This window comes from Microtus ochrogaster, chromosome 10 (assembly GCF_000317375.1).
Source record: "Microtus ochrogaster isolate Prairie Vole_2 chromosome 10, MicOch1.0, whole genome shotgun sequence".
Lineage (NCBI taxonomy): Eukaryota > Metazoa > Chordata > Mammalia > Rodentia > Cricetidae > Microtus > Microtus ochrogaster.
In genome coordinates, this window is record NC_022016.1 from 48,389,949 (window position 1) to 48,409,576 (window position 19,628).

General features: G+C 50.8%; 1 protein-coding gene across 2 annotated transcripts in view; it reads right to left on the minus strand.

Moving 5' to 3' along the window:
- The window catches only part of Htr1d (5-hydroxytryptamine receptor 1D), a 21,942-nt gene extending 7,371 nt beyond the window's left edge, over positions 1 to 14,571 (minus strand). The window contains exon 1 of one of the 2 annotated variants that reach the window (XM_026782106.1): positions 14,423 to 14,571. The gene's annotated coding sequence lies outside the window, so the exon portion shown is untranslated. Of the gene's footprint in view, positions 1 to 14,132; positions 14,158 to 14,422 lie in introns of those variants that run through there. The other variant, XM_026782107.1, reaches the window with a different exon arrangement.
- Positions 14,572 to 19,628: the final 5,057 nt, after the last annotated feature.

Consider the following 19,628-nt stretch of genomic DNA (forward strand, 5'->3'; position numbering starts at 1 on the left):
CTCGAACTCACAGAGATCCGCCTGCCTCTGCCTCCCGAGTGCTGGGATTAAAGGCGTGCGCCACCACCGCCCGGCTTTGAAAGACATTTTTATTATTACTGTTATCATTACTATTATTTGGAAGCAGGGTCTCACTATGTAGCCCTGGCTAGCCTAGAATTCATAATATAAACCAACTTGAGCTGGACTCACAGAGATGAGCCAGCTTCTGCCTCCCTGGTGCTGAGCTAAAGGCATGCACAGCCTGTTTTATTATTATTATTATCATCATCAGGATCATTATTATTAATGATATTCTTGCTATGTTACAGGCACTGAGCCAGTCCAGGACCTGAGTCACCCAACCTGTCCACTGAGCAATCTATCTCCCAATTTACAAAGTGGCCAATGGGTGTTCAGAGAGGTGATGTCACCGAGTTGGAAGTAGGACTGGCTCCAGAGCTCTCCAAATCTCTACCTGTCTTCAAATTTTGCAATCCAGGAAGAAAGCCTCAAGGCACAGGTATGGCCCCAGGGGTAAAAGGTGACAAAACAGTTTTCCTGCCTCCTCCTGCCCTGGGCTCCATTCCAAACCTACAGCTGCTTTCCTTTCCTACAGCTCACACGGCTCACGTGGAAGATGCAAAGTCAGATTGGATCCTTAGGAATTTTCTTGCCTACAGATAGCCAAGGTGGACTTGCTACTGTCATGGCTCACAGCAGGCTGGTGTGACTGCCCCATATACTCGGGTGGCTCCAGATGGTCCAAAGACTCCCTGCAGGAAGAGTCATGGGCTGGTAGGTAGGCAAGCCCTCAGTGCTATCTTGGGAAGAGGGACAGGGACAAAGGAGGTGGCCTTGGTTGGGGGTTTGCACTGGAACTTTTCTAGGAAGTGACATCATTTGAGAGCCTTCAGCTTTTCCTTTTTCCTTCCTGAGCCATGTTGGGAGATGTATCCCTAATCCTTTCATCTTTGGAGGCACGGACCACAGATGTACAGACAACAGCCTTTCTCCATCACAGCTCAAACAACAACATAGACACACAAAGAAGCATGACCATTAGATGCTGTTTTCACCCAGGAGAGTCCTGGCTCTTCTGGAACTTGCTCTGTAGACCAGGCTAGCCTTGAACTCAGAGATCTGCCTGCCCCTGCCTCCAGAGTGATGGGATTAGAGGTGTGCACCACCACCTCCTGACTCGAGGGAACAATTTTTAGTCTGATCAAGCCAGTGTGTGAACAAGTGAGACCATATGAAGTATCACAAACTGAAAATAAAGCAAAAGTTGGAAGTGCTCATAGACACAGAATTTGTATTGTCTCAAGACACAAACGATGTGATGACCACCCAAGGACCTATGTTCCCATTTCTGTTCATGCTCGCTCGATGGACAGACAGACAGACTTCTATGTTTGCAAGCTAATGGGAACATGAATGATGTTGGTGGCCCCACCTGTAAGAGCGAACAATCAGAAATAAATAAATTGATCCTCAATGGGGAGTCCTGCACACCCCCAACACAGAGGTCTATAGTGCCCTATTTTTCTTTCTTTTTTTTTTTTAAAAGATTTATTTATTATGTATACAACTTTCTGCCTCCATTTATACCCACACGCCAGAGGAGGGCGCCAGATCTTTTTACAGATGGTTTGGAGCCAACATGTGGTTGCTGGGAATTGAACTCAGGACCTTTGGAAGAGCAGACAGTGCTCTTAACCACTGAGCCATCTCTCCAGCTCCTATTGCCCTATTTTTATTTTCATTTTATTTGTGGTGTGTGTGTTGAGACAAAATATCACTGTGTTGCCAGGGTTTTGTGTATGGTAGGCAAGCATCTACCAACTGACCTGCATCTGAGCCCTCTTTATTCCTTAATCTGCACACACATATGTATATATGTATGTATATATATATATGTATATGTATACACACACACACACACACACACTACTTTGTAGGAAATAATATATTTGTAAACAAAAGTCTGAAGAGAGTAGAGTCAACAGAAAAATAAACTGAATGGGGGGAGGGAGAGAGGAAGGGAGGGAAGGAGGGAGGAAGGGGGAGGGATGGAGGAGGGGAATGGGAGAGAGAATTGCCTAGGGAGAGAAGTAGGAAGCCCTGGGTGACTCCCACCAGGACCTGCACTATACCAGCTCAGTCTTCTCCCAGCTGAGCCAATTCAAACAGTCCTAGCAGGCCCAGGAAAGCCACACAAGACAGACTTTCAGTTCCTCCCCCCACCAATCCCCAGGGTGGAATCTGAAGTCCCTTTACCTCCTGGCCCCTCCTCATCTGCCAACTAGAACAACACCAGTTTTCTCCCAGAATCTTCCTGTGGTTGCAGCAAAGTCAGGACACCCTAGGGAGAGGAACCAGCACATAGCAGGGGTCCTCCCCCAACCCTTAGCCTAAGCTTCCTGCCTGAGGCTCCCTGGTAGATCAACCCCCTTTCCTTTCTGAAGGGTCTTTAGCTGAGTCATGAAACCGGCCAGAAACAAAGCGGAAGTGTGGCTCTGCTGGAGCTGTAGCAGCCAGTCATGGCCTTTTAGAGGCTAGGGGGAGATCTAGGGCTTTCTGATCAAAGATTTGTTGCAGTAGAACAAATCCCCCACAGAGGAATTCATGTCTGCGTTCTCTGTTGTACGGATGAGAGAGCCCTGGACAGGGAAAATAGCTCTCCACGAATCTGAGAACTTTCCCTTTTACAAAAGGCCTCCACAGCTGTTATCTGATTCCGCTCCCTATCCTGTGTGGGCCCGCCAACAGTCAGAGCCCTTCTCCATGGGAAAATCAAGGTATCACACGTGCTTCCCAGAGACGGAGTCAAGGGTAAACGTAATGTATGTGATTGAGACAGGAAAATCTCATGGCTGTGGCTGTGCATGTGTGTGTGAAAGTACTAGTTTTAAATTTTAATCAGTATCTTGAGGTACAAATACATCAGTTTCAAGGTTTAATCTCTTAAATTATAAAACCTGGGAAATGGGGCTGGAGAGATGGCTCAACAGTTAAGGGCATTTGCTGCTCTTCTAGAGAACTCCACTTTGGAACCTAGCACCCACATCAGGCAGCTCACAACTCTGGCCTCTTCCGGCATCTGCACTCATACATGTGGGCACACACACAATTAAAGAATAAAAATCTGGAAAATGGTTGGGCATGCTGATCTTTAGTTTTAACACTTGGGAGGCAGAGGCAGGCGGATTTCTGTGAGTTTGATGTCAACCTGCTGTATAGAGTCCCAAGATAGCCAGGCTCTGTAGAGAGATTCCCATCTCAAAAAAAAAGGAGGGAAGCCGGGCGGTGGTGGCGCACGCCTTTAATCCCAGCACTCGGGAGGCAGAGGCAGGCGGATCTCTGTGAGTTCGAGGCCAGCCTGGTCTACAAGAACTAGTGCCAGGACAGGCTCCAAAGCTACAGAGAAACCCTGTCTCGAAAAACCAAAAAAAAAAAAAAGGGGGGAGGGAAGATAATCACATTCCTTCCTTTCTTCCTTTCTTCCTTCCTTCCATCAGTGTCTTGTATCCCAGGAGGGCCTCAAACTCATTCTGTAGCCATGCACATTGTTTGTGTGACCCTGGGCCAACATCCTAAGCAAGCACTCTACCGACTGAACTACATCCCCAGCCCCAGCAGGCAGATCCTTGGCCCAGCACTCCATGCCTCTCTGCCCAGCCACATGAGGAGGGCTGGGGCTGAAACTCAGAAGTAGAGCACTTGCCTGGTGTCCAGCGGGTCCGGGGGTGGATCCCCAGCACCGAGAAATTAAAAGCATGCATGAATGTTGACTGAAAGACGCAGGATGAATGCAGAAGCGGCTCGCAGGAACTCACTCTTTGTAACAGCCTGAAACGGAATCCCCTAAACAGACAGTAGGGGAAGTGACGAATAACCGTGGCATATTCACACAGCATCCGCTAAGTCAGAGAATGACCCCAGACACTCTCACATGAGGTCAAGAAGCAGCCAGATACCAGATGTAATGGGACTTTATAAAGTTCATAGCCTACAAAATGATCCCCTCGGTAAGAACAGGATCCAGTGCGACTTCCAGTGTTTTGTGTTGAGACATTGCCTTACTATGGAGCCAAGGCTAGTCTTGAACTAACCTGCGTTGATCCTCCTGCCTCATACGGCCAAGTGCTGTCATGACAGAGAGAGACACCATGGCTGAGTTTAGAAAGTGAATCTTAAAAGGGGAGGGAGCCTCTGGGGGCAACACATGTTTTGTTTCAGCAGCTGTGAAAATTCACCAGGTCATGCACTTGGGTTTGGCGACTATTTGCTTTTAATCTCCTGAAAGTAGGGAGTATCGGTTAGATGCCGATACTGGCCGAAAGAGCACCCAAGGTACCAGCTCTATAGGTCGCAGGCGGAACCAGGCTCATCAGGTGAATTTCTATGTTGTTTCTTCATGTAGAAAATGAAGACAATAGAGGCCCCGGCACCGCCCAGCTAGCTGCTGCGTGTGACTGGACTATGTGGGGTGCAAAGTGTCAGGTGTCTATCAAAGGCTTCATCAATCGTAGCTACCGTGGCCCCCAAGCTACTGCTGCCTTCTATGCTTGCATTACCCAGAGTCAACGCTGGTGGAAAAGGATGACATGGGAAAGTCTCAGAACCAAACAATTCCTAGGCTGTAAGTTATGCCCCGTTCTGAGCAGTACGATAACAATCTTGCACAGTCCTGTTTAGACTGGCCCAGAGGTGAGTCATCCTTCGCTGGTGTAGCCATGTTGCACACGTGTGTGAGCTCACCCAGGAGCTGTCTCCCCTTCACACTGACTGTTCGGCCCTCACAGCGCTTGTGTTCAGGTGTCCCCTATGTGGCTGGAGCTTAACACGACAGTGTCGTCTATATCATTCACCTGGCTCCTTCTCATCGCTTAGGCATTATATTATAAATCTTGCATCATCACAAAAAGATGAATGGGTTGGGGGGGGCATGACAGTCACATAACAGAAAAAAAATTTTTTTTGAGACAAGGTCTCACTATGTTGCTCTGGCTGTCTTGGGACTGGGTCTCTAAACCAGGTAGTCCCTGGACTCACAGAGATCACCTGCCTTTCCAGAATCTTCTTTTCAACTAAACACCTGGCCACGTCACTCCACCTGGGGCTTCCACGGCACTTAGAGACCTGCCGTGAGGAGTCCCTTCCGCCTCTAACACCTTCAGCTGCAGTTTGCTGCCTGCCCGTCCTTATACTCCTCCCGCAAGGCATGGCTGCCTAGTTTTCTGTTTGTTTGTTTGTTTGTTTGTTTGTTTGGTTTGGTTTGGTTTTGGATTTTCGAGACAAGGATTCTCTATAGCTTTGGTGCCTGTCCTGGAACTAGCTCTTGCAGACCAGACTGGCCTCAAACTCACAGGATCTGCCTGCCTCTGCTTCCTGAGTGCTGGGATTGAAGGCATGCGCCACTACCACCCGGCTAACTACCTGTTTTTGTGGGAGGGCTACTTCCTGCTCTGACCCTATGTCCTCCTATGCTTGGGAAGTGTCATTTCTTCTGCCCTCTGGTTGTCTCACTAGGCTGAGACATCCTTGTGATGTCTTTCCTAACCTGCCTGTCCTAACCTGCCCGCCCTAGGCAGCCCAGGTGCCCCTCCCATGAGGGCCCACTACCATCACTAACTCCATGGGAATTCCTGGAGGACAGGGGCCTGGTCTTGTTCCACCTATGACTCTGAAAAGAGACAAATACATGTTTATGGTGGCAGGGGAGGGAAGCACCCAGAGAGATAGCTCAGTGATTAAAAGCCTTTGCTGTTCTTGCAGAGGACCCAGGTTGGGTTCCCAGCATCCATGACAGACAACTCACCAATGCCCATAACTCCAGTTCCAGGGCACCCAATGCCTCTGCACCTCCTTGGGCACCTGCACTCACAAACACAATAAAAGTTAACCTTTAAATGTTTTTGTCAAGACAATGACCAGATGGGGACTGGCCTGAACAACAGGACTGGGCAGAGGCAGGGATGCTATAGGGACTTTAGCTTAGCTCTGCCACTAATTCTACATAACTGAAGGCCACTTCCTTGTTTGACTCTGTTTCTCAAACTTCAAAAAGAGTGTTGGGCCAAATTAAAGACTCCATTGGGGAGCACTAGAAGCACCTAGGGAGCCTTTGTAAAACAGACATGGCTGGGCCTGACAACACAGGCCTGTATAACCCCAACTACTCAGGAGGCTGAGGCAGGGAGATCAAAAAAGTTCAAGGGCCAGCAGTGGTAGCGTGATTCATGCCTTTATTCCCAGTACTAGGGGGTCAGGGGAGTGGCAGAGACATGCAGGTCTCTGAGTTCGAGGCCAGCCATACAAAGAAACCCTGTCTCGAAAAACAAACAAACAAACAAAAAAACCAAAACAAAACAAAAAAATGTTTGGATGACACAGTGAGTTTAAAGCCAGCTTGGGCAACTGAGTGAGAGAGACATTGTTTCAAAACAAAAAAGGAAAAGGGTGATGGGGATGTGGGTGTAATTCAGTGGTGGAATGCTTGCTTTTGAGAAGTCTAGAGTTCGAATTCCAGCATGGGGGGGGACTGAAACAAAACAAACAAACAAACAAAAAACAAACCAAAACCCACAATTATTTAGGCCTCACCCCCTGGGGGAGAGCCCAGACACTGTAGTTTCTAAAAAATTCCTCAAGTGTTTCTACAGTGTGGCCCAGCTGGGGTGACATCGAGATACCGTCACTGACGGTTTAAGATAGATAAAATGCCACATACAGGAGAGACCTGTTCTCAGGGCCTTTGAACCAGTTAGCGAATCACCGCTCAAGCGTTTCTTTTCTTGGTTTTGGACTGGGATGTTACAAGCCCTCAACAGCCAGAGGCCACTGTGAACAAGCCACAGCGTTGTTTAGAAGCCAGAGCCTTTGTCACCGGTGGTTAGGTGAATTCCTATGCAAGTCCACCCCTAGTACTGCCCTTGAGGCAAATCAGTTCACACTATAGATGAAGAAACAGTGGGGAAATGAGCAGCTCAAGTCCACGCACAGCACAGCTGGATTGAGAGCCCCAGCTGGGAACTCTAAGAGGACTCAGTACTGAGGTACCAAGACCGTGTAGACACTGAGACAGTGCTCGAGGGTAAAGAGAACACCTGGAATCCGGCACATGTGAGGCTGAGGCAGGAAAATACAGAGTCTGAGGCTAGCCTAGGCAACATAGTGTGATCTACACACACACACACACACACACCACCGACTAAACAGTGAGTGCAGCGCCAGAACCAGTAATTATCAACAGGGCACTATCGCCCCCTAGGGGTCATTTTGGGATTTTATCATCTGAGAACTGCATTTCTGGCCAGTGGGATGGGGCAGTGGGGACTTGTGGGTGGTCAGCCTTAAGGAGACTCTTGTTATCGCAATCCTTTCTATTGTTTTCCACGGGAGGGAAGTAGCTCAGAGCTCTGAGCTAGGATGAAATTTTAGGACTCGGATTTGTGTCTGCCTGGCTCCATGCTGCCTCCCGCCTACCAGGCGTGAAAGCCTGTGCGGTTGTCTTTTCTCTTCACACAAACTGCTGCTCAGTACAGGCCTGCACACGTGCAAGGCCTCAGCCAGGCCTACTGTCACTCCAGGGCTTGGAAGGCTGAGGCAGCTTGAAGCCAGCCTGGGCTACATAGCAAGACCTTTGCCTAAGAAAAAGAAGAAAGTGGAAAGGGAAAGGGAAGAGAAGAGAAGGGGAGGGGAAGAGGGAAGGGGAGGGAGGGGAAGGAACTTTGTTCCTGCTGGTCTCCCCTGGCAGGGCCTTTTCCCACCAGGTCTATATGGTAAATGGTTAACATCTTTCTCCGCTCAGCACAGCCCAGAGGAAAAGGGGAAGTGGCGCCTAAGCCTGTCTCACACTTGGCTGCACTTGGAGCGGGCCTAGAGCCTGCCTGGCTTACTGCAGGTGAGAGGCTAGAACCAGGCTGCACAGTTTACATCGATCAGTGTGCAGGGGAGGGAGAGTTGGGGGTCATGGGAGGGGTGGACACAACACAGATACGTCAGCCCTGGCATTTGCAAAAGACCTAGGTGTCAGAGTGGGCTTTTGGGAATCACCCAGTCCAGCTCCCTGTGGCACTGACAAGGGGGCAGGCTCAGCTAGTTACACAGTGAGTTACAGGTACAGACCCAGTCTCTTGGCACCTAGACTCTCACTTGCAGTGTGAACCTGAGATGCAGGGTGGAAGTTCCCTATGGCCCCCGGCCCTGGCTCATGCCAAATGCTTCTGATGTTTTCAAGTCCTCCCCGCCCCAGCAGGGGCAACTCTAACAGCAGACAGGCAGGCCAGCCTGAAAGACCTTTTGAACTACACCCCTTGGTCTGGAGCTTTGCCTGTCTTGTCTCCTCTCCCCAGATGCTATACCTCTCAAGAGAGCAGCTGAGCTCATGGTGTGAGTCTATTCTTCTCTTTGGGTCTGAAGAGACTGCCTTCTCCAACATGGGTAAATGAGATACTAACAGCAGGGATAGATTTCCTGGAAGCCAAACAGGGAACTGTGGTGTTTAAGGATTCAAACCCACTAGCCACCATCTGCATTCCCTGCTGGGAGGCACAGGGCAGCAGCAATTAGGAGTTAACACACGCTTTGGAGTGAGGTAGCCCATGGAATCAGGCCGTTTGCTTCCCAGCTCCATTTATGAGCTCTGTGATCTTGGATAAGTTACTCAGCCTTGCTGAGGCCGTTCCCATTCCATTAACCCCTGAGGGTGTGGATGACACAGATTGGACACTGAGCTAGGAGGCTCAGTGTGACTCCTGAAAAAACACTTTCAGTACATGGGATGGCAGTTGGGAGAGGTTGACAGGACGCGTGCCAGGAGCCAGGGACAACAGCGGGGACAGACAACATGCTGTCACACTGAAACGCCACTCTGCTGGCTTTGAAGCACAGGACTGAAGCCTGGAGAACACTTGCCTGTAGTTCCACACAAATCCTTTTTACTTCCTGCCATTTACCTTTGCAAAGACCACATGGTCCACCCCTTCCCCTCATCCCCTACCATGTGTGGACTCACGGACACCCGTCTCTCAGCTGAGGCCTGTACTTGTGAAGACAATGGTTCTTTTGCTTCTTTGAGTGTTCCCACAGAACACTCCCACTACCCAGAATGCTTTCTGGTCTATTGTTTAAAATCTTTTTTTAAAAAGATTTATTTATTATGTACACAACAGTCTGCCTCCATGTATGCCCGCACGCCAGAGGAGGGTGCCAGATCTCATTACAGATGGTTGTGAGCCACCATGTGGTTGCTGGGAATTGAACTCAGGACCTCTGGAAGAGCAGCCAGTGCTCTTAACCACTGAGCCATCTCTCCAGCCCTAAAATCTTTACTGTACATGTGCGATGTGTGTAGCAGGTGTATGTGCACATGTGCATGTACCAGCCGAATGAGGACACGCTCTTCCCCATTTCCCTCCAAGACAGGGTCTTTGGAGGTCACCATTTCGGTTAGACAGGCTGACCCGTGAGCTCCCAGGATCTACCCGTCTCTGCTTCCCAAACTCTGGGGTTACAGGTGTGCACAGCCAAGCCCAGCTTTTTGACACGGGTGCTGGGAACTTGAACTCAGGCCTTCAGGCTTGTACAGCAGTCCTTCCTACCCACTGAGCCATCTCCCTCTCCTCCAAAGAATGCTTTCAGGAAGTTTCCCTGGACCCCACAGTAGAACTGATCACCCCCTGATCTCTGTTGTGCTGTTTCTTACGTAGGCATTAACTTTGGCCTCCCCAACACGCCTCACTTGCTGACTTCCTGTGCCCAGCCAGACCGACCGGAATTCTGGAAGGGATTGACACATGTGTGGTGGAGCCCATTGTCCTCCCTGTTGCCACCTTCAGGACTAGCTGCTCGATCTCCCCTTTATATAACTTCCTTTTTCCTCTGTGTCAGCCCATGCCATACACAGAGCCTGTCTCACTGTGCAGCACCCAGTCTGTCCCTAACACAGAGCCCGTCTACTCTGCAGTGCACAGTCCATCCTTAACACAGAGCCCTTCCCTAACTCTGAGCCCGTCCCACTCTGCAGCACACAGCCCATCTCTCACACACAGAGCCCATCTCACTCTGCAGTGCACAGTCTGTCCTTAACAGAGTCTGTCCCTAACTCTGAGCCCATCCCTAACACAGAGCCTGTCTCACTCCTCAGTGCACAGCCTGCCCCCCTGTCCCACTCCGCAGTGCACAGCCCATCTCTCACAGAGCCTGTCCACTCTGCAGTGCAGAGCTTCCGTGTCTCCCTTCTCCCCACACGATAGAGCAGGAACTTGTTTATTTATAGCTGAGCTTTTTGGAGTTGATACAGGTGATCAATAGAAATTTACTCAAAGAACAGATGAAAGAATAAGACAATTTTACCCTTCTTAGACCTGTTCCCTCATCTCTCGTAATCCAAATGCCTTTTGGTGACTCTATCTGAAGGCCCTATAGGAGTTCCAAACTCAATCAAGTTCTCTCGCCCAGACTGTGAATTGGCTGTCCTCCATATTGCAGATCAAACCCAGGGCCTTGTGGAGGCAAGACAACCACTTTACTATGGAGACATGTCCCAGGCGTTGGTTTTTTGAGACAGAGTCTCGCTATATAGTCCAGATTGGCCTTGAACTGGACGTCCTCATGCCCCTGCCTCCTGGGTGATGTGTTTACAGGTGTGCACCACTAGGACCAACTTTCTCATTAAATGGGGTTTTTGTTTGTTTTGGTCAGAGGACAGCTTGTGGGTGTCACTGTTCTCCTTCCACCATGGGGTTCCCAGGGATCTCACTCAGGCCAGCAGACTTGGCAGCCATAGCCTTTGCCCATGGAGCTATCTTGACAGCCCCTCTTGATATTTTTTTTTCTGAATGTGGACAGAACCTGGTGTTTCATGCACACTAGGCAAACACTCTGCGACTGAGCCCCTGCCTGGCACCCAAACTGAGACTTCTTCCTCCTGTTTTTCCCTGGCATTTAACCCGCTGTCTCATAAAAATAGAGGAAGCTGAGGCTCACACAAGTCAATGATACAATGGAGAGCCTTGGTCTTAACAGCCCAGGTATCTCACATCCTTGCAGGTTCTGTGTCCTCCCTCCACATACTGGGGACGTTCATTTGCCTTAGATAGGGCTGCTCTGTCTGTCTGGAGGCATGATATCATCTCCGCTACAGAAGCCATCTCCTCCAGGAAGCCCTTCCCTGGTCACCTGGCATGGACTGTCACCCACACTCAGCGGGGTAGCATGTAGCACAGACTGGCTTCCAACTAGCTATGTAGTCAGGAATAATTGTGAACTCCTGAGTGCTGGGATTACAGATGTGCACCATCATGCCCAGATGTATGCACCACTGGGGATCAAACCCAGAGCCCTGTGCATGCTAGGCAAGCATTTTACTAACTGAGCTACACCCCAGCCTCTAAATCTCTCTCCTTTAATCCCACCACCCCGCCCCCCGACTCCAAGTTGCTTGTGCATCCTCCTGCCTGTGGCTAGAAACTCCTTGAAGATAAACCTAGTCCCTAGTCCCTCCCCACTCCAGTGCCTAGATCACTTGCAACCAATCTAGAATAAATCTTTTTTTTTTTTTCCCCCGAGACAGGGTTTTTCTCTGTAGCTTTGGAGCCTGTCCTGGAACTAGTTCTTGTAGACCAGGCTGGCCTCAAACTCACAGAGATCCGCCTGCCTCTGCCTCCCGAGTGCTGGGATTAAAGGCATGCACCACGGCTGCCCAGCTAGAATAAGTCTTTTTATGAGGCTTAAATGCACCCAGAAGAAATCGGCAGTATTGGGGCTAGGACTGGTTAGAGTGCTGGCCTAGCATTCATAGACTCTGTGCCCCCCCATATGATGATGACGATGATAACAACAACAACAACAGAAAAACATCAGTATTCCTTCTCCCTTATCTGAGACAGGGTAGCCCTGGTTGTCCTGGAACAACTCATTCTGTAGACCAAGTTGGCCTCAAACTCAGAGATCCACCCGCCTCTGTCTCCTGAGTGCTGGGGTTAAAGGTGTGTGCTACCATCACTTGCCTTTTTTTTTTTTTGACAGAGTCTTATTATATAGCTCAGGCTGGCCTCAGAGTCAAGATCCAACCGCCTCTGCCCCCTGAGTGCTGGACTTCCAGGCCTGAGGCACCATTCCTGGCTTCTGCACTCTCTAATATTGATGGCCCCTTATCATTCAGAATAAAGTCCCTAACCCTCACGGTGATCTACACGACCCTCACCATCGGCACTGAACCCCATCATCCCTTTGACCTCACCTCCTACCTGTGCCCTCCCTCCCACCCCCAGTCTGTACCACCACTTCTGCCAGCTCTCATCCAAGTCACCTGGTGCTCATTTGGGACTCAACACTGGTTGCCGCCCTCCACTTATCTGTTTACTGGCCATCTCTCCACTCCACACCCCTGCCGTACCCACTTAACACACAGCTCCATCTAGCTCATCGCTCTATCCCCAGGGCCTGACTAGTGGCTGGCTGACAATAAATGGATGGATTGCTAGCCCAAGAGAGCTCTAGGCAGGAGACATTCACCTATGAGTCACATGCATAGAGGTGGTAACAAGAGCCTGAGGGAAGGTGAGATCACCCAGGGAGAGGGTCTCCCACAGATGAGCCTGCAAAAGCAAAAATAAAATAAAATAAAAAACCAATAACAACAGCAAAGAAGAAGAAAATAGTGTTAAGTCAAGGGAGCCCCAAGAATCCTGTTTCAGAGGGAAAGTGTGGCCAACAGTGTTAACTGCTGGGGAGAGAGAGAAAGTTAAAGCAAATTTGGCTTCCTGGATGCTGCTGCTGGCTGACCTTGGGCCTGATGGGAGCCATTCTGTACAGTGAGGGCATCCTCTCAGGGCTGGGGATGCCATTTCTGAGGATCTATATTTCTGTTCATGCTCACTTTACCCTTGCCAAAGAGAACCGTTATCCGTGCCAGAAGAGAAGGGATCACAGCAGCCCCACTTGCCATCAGGCAGCTGGCAAACCCCAAGGAGGCATCGTTGTATTTCTGGCCTTGTAATTACATGGGGAAGAGGGGAGGTCTGGGGCTCTGCTGCGTACACCTTCTGCCCTAGACTCCAGCTTCCCATGGAGTCCTGGTCTCTTAGACAAAGCCCACATGACCGGTTTGCTGTTGTCATAAGAGGTGCCTTATAGGGAGGGCTGAGACTCCAGCCAGTGTCGCTGGGGTCCAGAGGAAAGCACAGGAACGCCTTAAGTGAGTGATTCTCAACCTTCCTAATGCTGCAGCCCTTTAATACAGTTCCTCAGATTGTGATGACCGCCCCCCCCCCAAGCATAGAACTGTTTTCATTGCTACTTCACAACTGTAATTTTGTTATGGTTATGAACTGTAATGTAAATATCTGCAGTTTTGGTGGTCTTGGGCAATCCCAGTAGGTTGTGACCCACAGGTTGAGAACCACAGCCAAGAAGTGATTCCAAAGAGATCCAAGTCTGATACTACAAAACAGGGCAAGGAAGGCGGAGCTCCTGCTTCGGGTCAGATGTTATCCTAGGCAATAATCCATTTGATTTTGCAAAGCAAACCTACCGTGTGGACGTTGTCATCCTCATTTCCTATAGGAGGGAACCAGTTCCCAAGGAGGTCAACAGCTTTCCAGCGATTGCCCAGCTAAGTGCCCAGGGCTAGTTTACTAATGCGGCCAATCTGAGAGTATCCGGAAATTAAGCCCTGAACGACCCCAAACCTAGCAAGTCAAGGGGTTTGAGTCTCATATTCTACAAGTACTGAGACTTTGGGCAAAGATTTCTTCCCCATTCCTATCACCTGCAATAAGACTAATCTAGAGCTTCGCAATTCTGATGTTCCTCGAACAGCTAGGATTTGCAGAGAACTTTAGCGTGTATAAAAAGACATCCACGGCCTCTCATTCTCCCCAGCCCGCAGTGAAAGAGAAGCGTCCTCTCCATTGGACAGATGCACTTACTGAGGTTGAGAGAAGCAGTGACCCGTCCAAGGTCACTAGCAAGTCAGGGCCCTTCCCAAACCCCAGCTCCGAACTGGACCCTCCTTTAAATCTTCTTCCAAATAGGCGTCACCCCGAGACCTGGCCGGTAGAGGGCTCCCAGCTTCCCTCGGCCGCCACTGGGGCCACCTGGGGGAAGGTGTCTCAGATTTAGCCTGGGGGTGCAACACCTACCCCGCAGGATCTCCCCAGAGCGCCGGACACTGAGGATGTGCTCCCAGGGTCTCGCGGCCACCTTCGGGGGGTCCCTCGTTCCACCCTCGGTCCGGGGCTCCGGACAGCTCTACCCGGAGGCATGCTTCCTTTGGTCTTTTGGGACCTTCTGTCCCTGCTCTTCTCTCACGTCCCAGAAGCGTACAGAGGCGGGACGCCAGGTGTTGGGATCCGCTCTGATGCGACCCGCCCGGTCAGGCTTAGTCCCGCGAGGCTGCGACGCCCTGTTGCCCCGGGGCCCCATCGCTTACCGGCTCCTCGCTGGCAGGCACCAGCCGACCCTGTAAACGCTCTGCATCCCCGCGGGCAGGAGCCAGGCCTCCTCCATGACCCTGCTGCGCTCCGGGCTCCGCCGCCCTCCGTTCCTGCAGCTCAGGCTCCGCGCTCCTGCCTGCGCCCGCCGGTGCTCCACACACTGCTCTGGGGCTCCTCCCCCGCTGGGCTCTCTCCCCACTCGGCCTCCCGCCCACAGCAGGGGAGGCCCGCCCGGAGAGCCCCTGCCCCAACCCCACCATGGGAGGACGCCAGGGACGAGGGTAGAGGAGGCCCACCTGTAGGAAGGAACAGACTGTCCGGGGAAAGTGGACGGTGCCTAGACTCCATCTACACCTCTCTGCGAGTTCTTCACAAGCTGGGTCTCCCGCCCCCTACCTTTAATTAGCAAATATTTATTGATCTTCTTTATGTCTACATGGACTATGCACTGGGGTTAGAATCATTGCGCACCCCCCTCCCCGCGCCTCTTGGGGCTCACATTCTACTGGGGCAGATGTAATGCACTTAATGAGATGTCAGATATTTCAGGAGGGAAATAAAGCAAGAAAGGCGGTAGGGAGTTGTAGGGGGTGAGGGGGCGCCCAGGGTGGGAGATCTCACTAGGAAAGTAGCCTCCCAGGATAGAGGGGAGGTAGGAAGCCTCCTGGCCACACACTAGAGGTGAAAAGGGTACAGTCAGCTTCTTGTTGGACAAGTATGGTGATCACAGAATTAGGGTATCAGATCTGAATGCCAGCTCCGCTGTGCAGCGTTTAGCAGGTGCAGAGAGCCAGGAGAGGGAGGGTTGGGTTCAAAGACAGGAACAGTAAAAACTCCTGCAGAAGTCCGGGCTCCGAGTGGGTATGGCCAGGTTCCACACAGCTTGGATGGACCTGGGCTTCCGTGTCCTTGCCCACTGTGCCTCCTTATTGTTTGTATATTCTCAAGCCGTATCATCATCAGCATCCTTCCCTATGCTGGTTATGCGTTCTTGATAAATTGACCTTAGGAGCATTATGAAGTGACCCTGACCCTCCATTCCCAGTAACAGTCTTCTTGGTGTGTGTGTGGGGGGGTGCATAGGGGTGTGTCTAGAGAGACTCCAGAAGCACCCACCAGCACCCACAGCTGTTTGACATCTAACACACCAGCACACTGAGAGCTCAGCGGCTATTTCACGTCTTTTGCTTTCCATGTCCTTCTATGTCCTTCTATTTGCACCAAATTCTCTGCCCACCTGGGCCTCCCCTCCCACTGCTCTCCTGGTCTATCGTTTGTGATTGGCTTGGAGCCTCCATCTCTTACAATCTCTTTTTTGGAAGGCTGTGATCAATGGTCATTAATAATGCAGAGGTTCCTTTTGTCTTAGCGCAGATCTCAGGCAAATAAATCACTGGCATGAATAGACAGGAGTCATCGGCAACCACACCTCTGCCTTCTCTCCTCTCTTTAGGCCCTTGGCTCTTTTCCTACATAGGGGAGGGGAAGATCGAGCAATGCCAAATGTAGGTGGCTCTTAATAAAGGCTGTGCTACCAGTGTCCTGGTTGAGCCATTACAGAGGAGCAGAGGGTCCTGATACACAGCCCAGCATAGCAGCTGCCAGGGGTCTTTCCCCCAAGGTCTTGCAGTGGGAAAATACACACTGCAGAATAGACAGAGTCATGTCCTAGGTGTGTGGCTTCTATGAAAAATCCCTAAAGTTGCTCTCAAAAGAGATGTGAGCAACACAACTCAGTTGGTAGAATGCTTGCCTGGCATGCACAAATCTCTGAGTTCAACATCCAACATCACATAACCCAACAGTAGTAGCACAAGCCTGTAATTCCAGCACTCAGGGGGAGGAAGGAGGATTAGAAGTTCAAGGTCACTGGCTACAGGCGTAGTGAACCTGAGGCCAGTCTGGACCCCATGAAACTCCGCCCCAATATAATGACGATGATGATGACAATGACGATGAAGACCATGAAAGGACAGGAGAGAAGGACAAACCTGAGGAAATGCCTTCTAGTAGCATCTGCTTACAAAACAGCCCAGGAAGCTGACATTGGAGAGCTGGTTGATAGAAGTGGCTAGATCTATGATGAGGGTCCCCTTCGGATTCTGTAGTCCTTCAGGGATCAGCAAATGTGCAAAGTGCCATCTCTGTCCCCATGGAAGGAAACCACACATGCTTGGGCACAGCATAGGGTTGGGATGGTAGAGAGGGGATAAGGTGCACAAACCCAAGGTGTGGACACATGGGAAGGGTCATCCTGGGCTTGAGCCTTGAGGCAGGAGCAGGAGGCATCTCAGCAAAGACCAGGCAAGGGCCACAGAGACTGTTCCTGGGAGCAGAGCCCTAAAGAATAAATGCAGGAAGGGCACGTGCTATAGGGGTTCTGGGTGTGGTGCAGCTGTAGAGAGTGGGAGACACAGGCTAGGGGACAAGGACGGTTGGCGTACAGAGTCTTGAAGGCCAGATGATAGGGTTTTCCTCTCACTATTGAGCCTTGAGAACTGGGAAACAGTGCAAGCAAGGGTTATGGCGTGACCGCACAGGGCTCACTGGCAGTCCTGGTACCCTGAACTGCGAAACTGTGAAAGGTGGGCATTGCCAGCAGGACCTTTGTAGTTCCATCATTGCCACCACAATAAAAAGAAAGGAAGAGAGAAAGTGAGAGAGGACCCTCAGGGAGGGGTTGCCAATTCCTAGTTGTCTTCCTTCCCTAAATCAGCTTCCTGAGCACAGGGCTCTGAGCCTCTGGTTAAAGCTTTGGCGTCTTTAGCGTCTTCTACTGTCCCCTGGAAGGCCCTGTTTCACTTGTGCTGGCTTCCTGAGTCTTCTCAGCCTGTTCTGTTCCTGTACCCACTGCTCGTTCACAGCCGACCTGGCTCATGTTTTCCTGGCATTTGGAATGTACTCCCTCCCATTCCTGCAGGCAGAATCTCCTCGTTGGACAGACTTTTTTTTTTTTTTTTTTTTTTTTTTGGTTTTTCGAGACAGGGTTTCTCTGGGGCTTTGGGGGCCTGTCCTGGAACTAGCTCTGTAGACCAGGCTGGTCTCAAACTCACAGAGATCCACCTGCCTCTGCCTCCCAAGTGTTGGGATTAAAGGCGTGCGCCACCACCGCCCGACAGACTCTTTTCTACCTTCTTGGTGTACCGGCCAGCCTCACCCTGCAGCCCCAGCTTAGGCACCCCTTCTGCATGTGACCCTCACACTCCTCATACACAAGAAAGTGGGTCCCTCCTGGGCAGTCCACACCAGAGTGTGGTTAAGTGTGCAAGTGAAGATCCCTCTGACTTTGACTCTTGACTTTAGTGTTCTAGGGTTGCACAACTCTGTATATCTCTTCCCAGTTCTGAGAACCTTGGTAAGTTTGTCTGCACCATGACCATGGTGAAGATTGTGGTACCTGCCAGCAGGGAGTCTCAGCAATGTCTTCTGTCACTGTCATGGCAGTCCATCTTCCACGATGTGATGAGTCCCCGGCAGGGTGAGTTGAGCCTAAGTCATCTTGGAACACCCAATGCCTAGTCCTACTCTGGCACACTATAACCATTCATTCAGTGCTGCATGCGGATGGTTAGATGAATAAAGAAGAGGGCTGGAATACAGCTCAGCTGATAGGGCACTTGGCTAGCATACACCAGGTCCTGGGTTTGATTCCCCAGCACCGTGTAAGCCATTCATGGTGGTACGTGACCACAATCCCAGCACTCAGAAGTGGAGGCAGGAGGATCAGGAGTTCAAGGTCATTCTCTGCTATATCCTGAGGTCAAAGCTAGCTTAGACTCTGTGAGGCTTGCCTCAAGGACAAGGAGAAAGAAAAGAAGGAAGTAGAGAAAGAGGAGGGGGGGGGAGAAGAGGAGGAGAGAAATGTAAGGGAGAAGGCGAAGGAGGGGAAGGAAGGGAAAAGGGAGAGGAGGGGAGGCAGGGGAAGATGAGGGGAAGGGAGGGGGGAGGAGAGAGAGGAAGGGAGAAAGAGGGGAAGGCAAGAGGAGAGGGGGAGGAGGAGAGGTTGAAATGGGGGAGAGGAAGCACCATTTCTATTCACTAATGTCTCTCTACTTCTACTTTAGAGGTGGCAGCCCAACTTACCCTTTTTTGAAGAATGCTGAATGAATCCGGTGTCGGGAGCGTGTGTCTGGGGCAGGCTTTGTCACCAGACAGACTGTGCTTTGCAGAGTCGTCAGAAGGGAGCTGTCTAGACAGAAGAGACATGCCTGCCAGGGAGGAATGGGGACTGCATGGGAATCAGAGCCCAGGGAAAAGCTGTCCAGAGAGCCAGACGTCCCTTCCCTCAGCTCTGGGGCTCAGGACCCGACCTGCCCCGCGGCCTTGCTCCCTGCCCCCAGCAAGTGAAGTGACTTAACATGGCTTTTCCCTGGCGATAGCAGAATACTTCGGCATAGCCCATCATGCCAACCACTCCCCTTCCTCTCCAGAACCCTGTTAAGGGCTGTTCTGGCCCTTGGATGAAGAGAGAAGCACAGGAAACACACGGTCTCTCTTTCAAGGCCAGGGTTAGAACTTTGGTTAGATCTGCTCCCCCAGGAATCAACTGAGCCAAATAGCTTTTCCTTTTCGGTATTCAATTCATTGCTGTGGTAATTGGTGTCAGGTCGTCCAGGAAAATTGAGGTCTGCTATCTACTCCTGGGGAGTTCACAACCCGAGGACAAGAGTGAAGTCTTGCTAATCTTTGTATTCCCAGCTCTACCTGGCAATGTAGTGAATAAATCACAGACTGTCAAAGCTGGAAGGATCGAGTCTTTGCAGTTCAAGTGTGACAGTCCCCATAGCTTACTGAGACCTGGAGGCAACAGAAGAGTGAGGTTAGGAGCTTTGGATCCCGAAGTCTCTCAACTTTCCCATTTCCTAGCTGGGTGACTGTGGGTTTGTCACTGACCCTCTCAGGTTGTCTAAAAGAAGGGGAAGTTGGGGGATGAGCTGAGATCACACACGCACGAGATTTGCTCGATGGTTATCCATAGCTGACCTAGTTACTCATCTGGGATGCACTCATGTCCTTCCCAGCTTCCCATGACTTCTATGTTTACCAGAGTGTGCTCAAGGGAGACTGGAAATGCCTGGATTTGCTGTCATTGGCTAGTGTCTCCCCCATGCTTCCACTTCTCTCCTCTTCAGCCTGGAGTTCAAAGACTCCTGACTGGAACAGCACAGAGGCTCCCGATAACCAGCCAGAGCCCACCCCCCA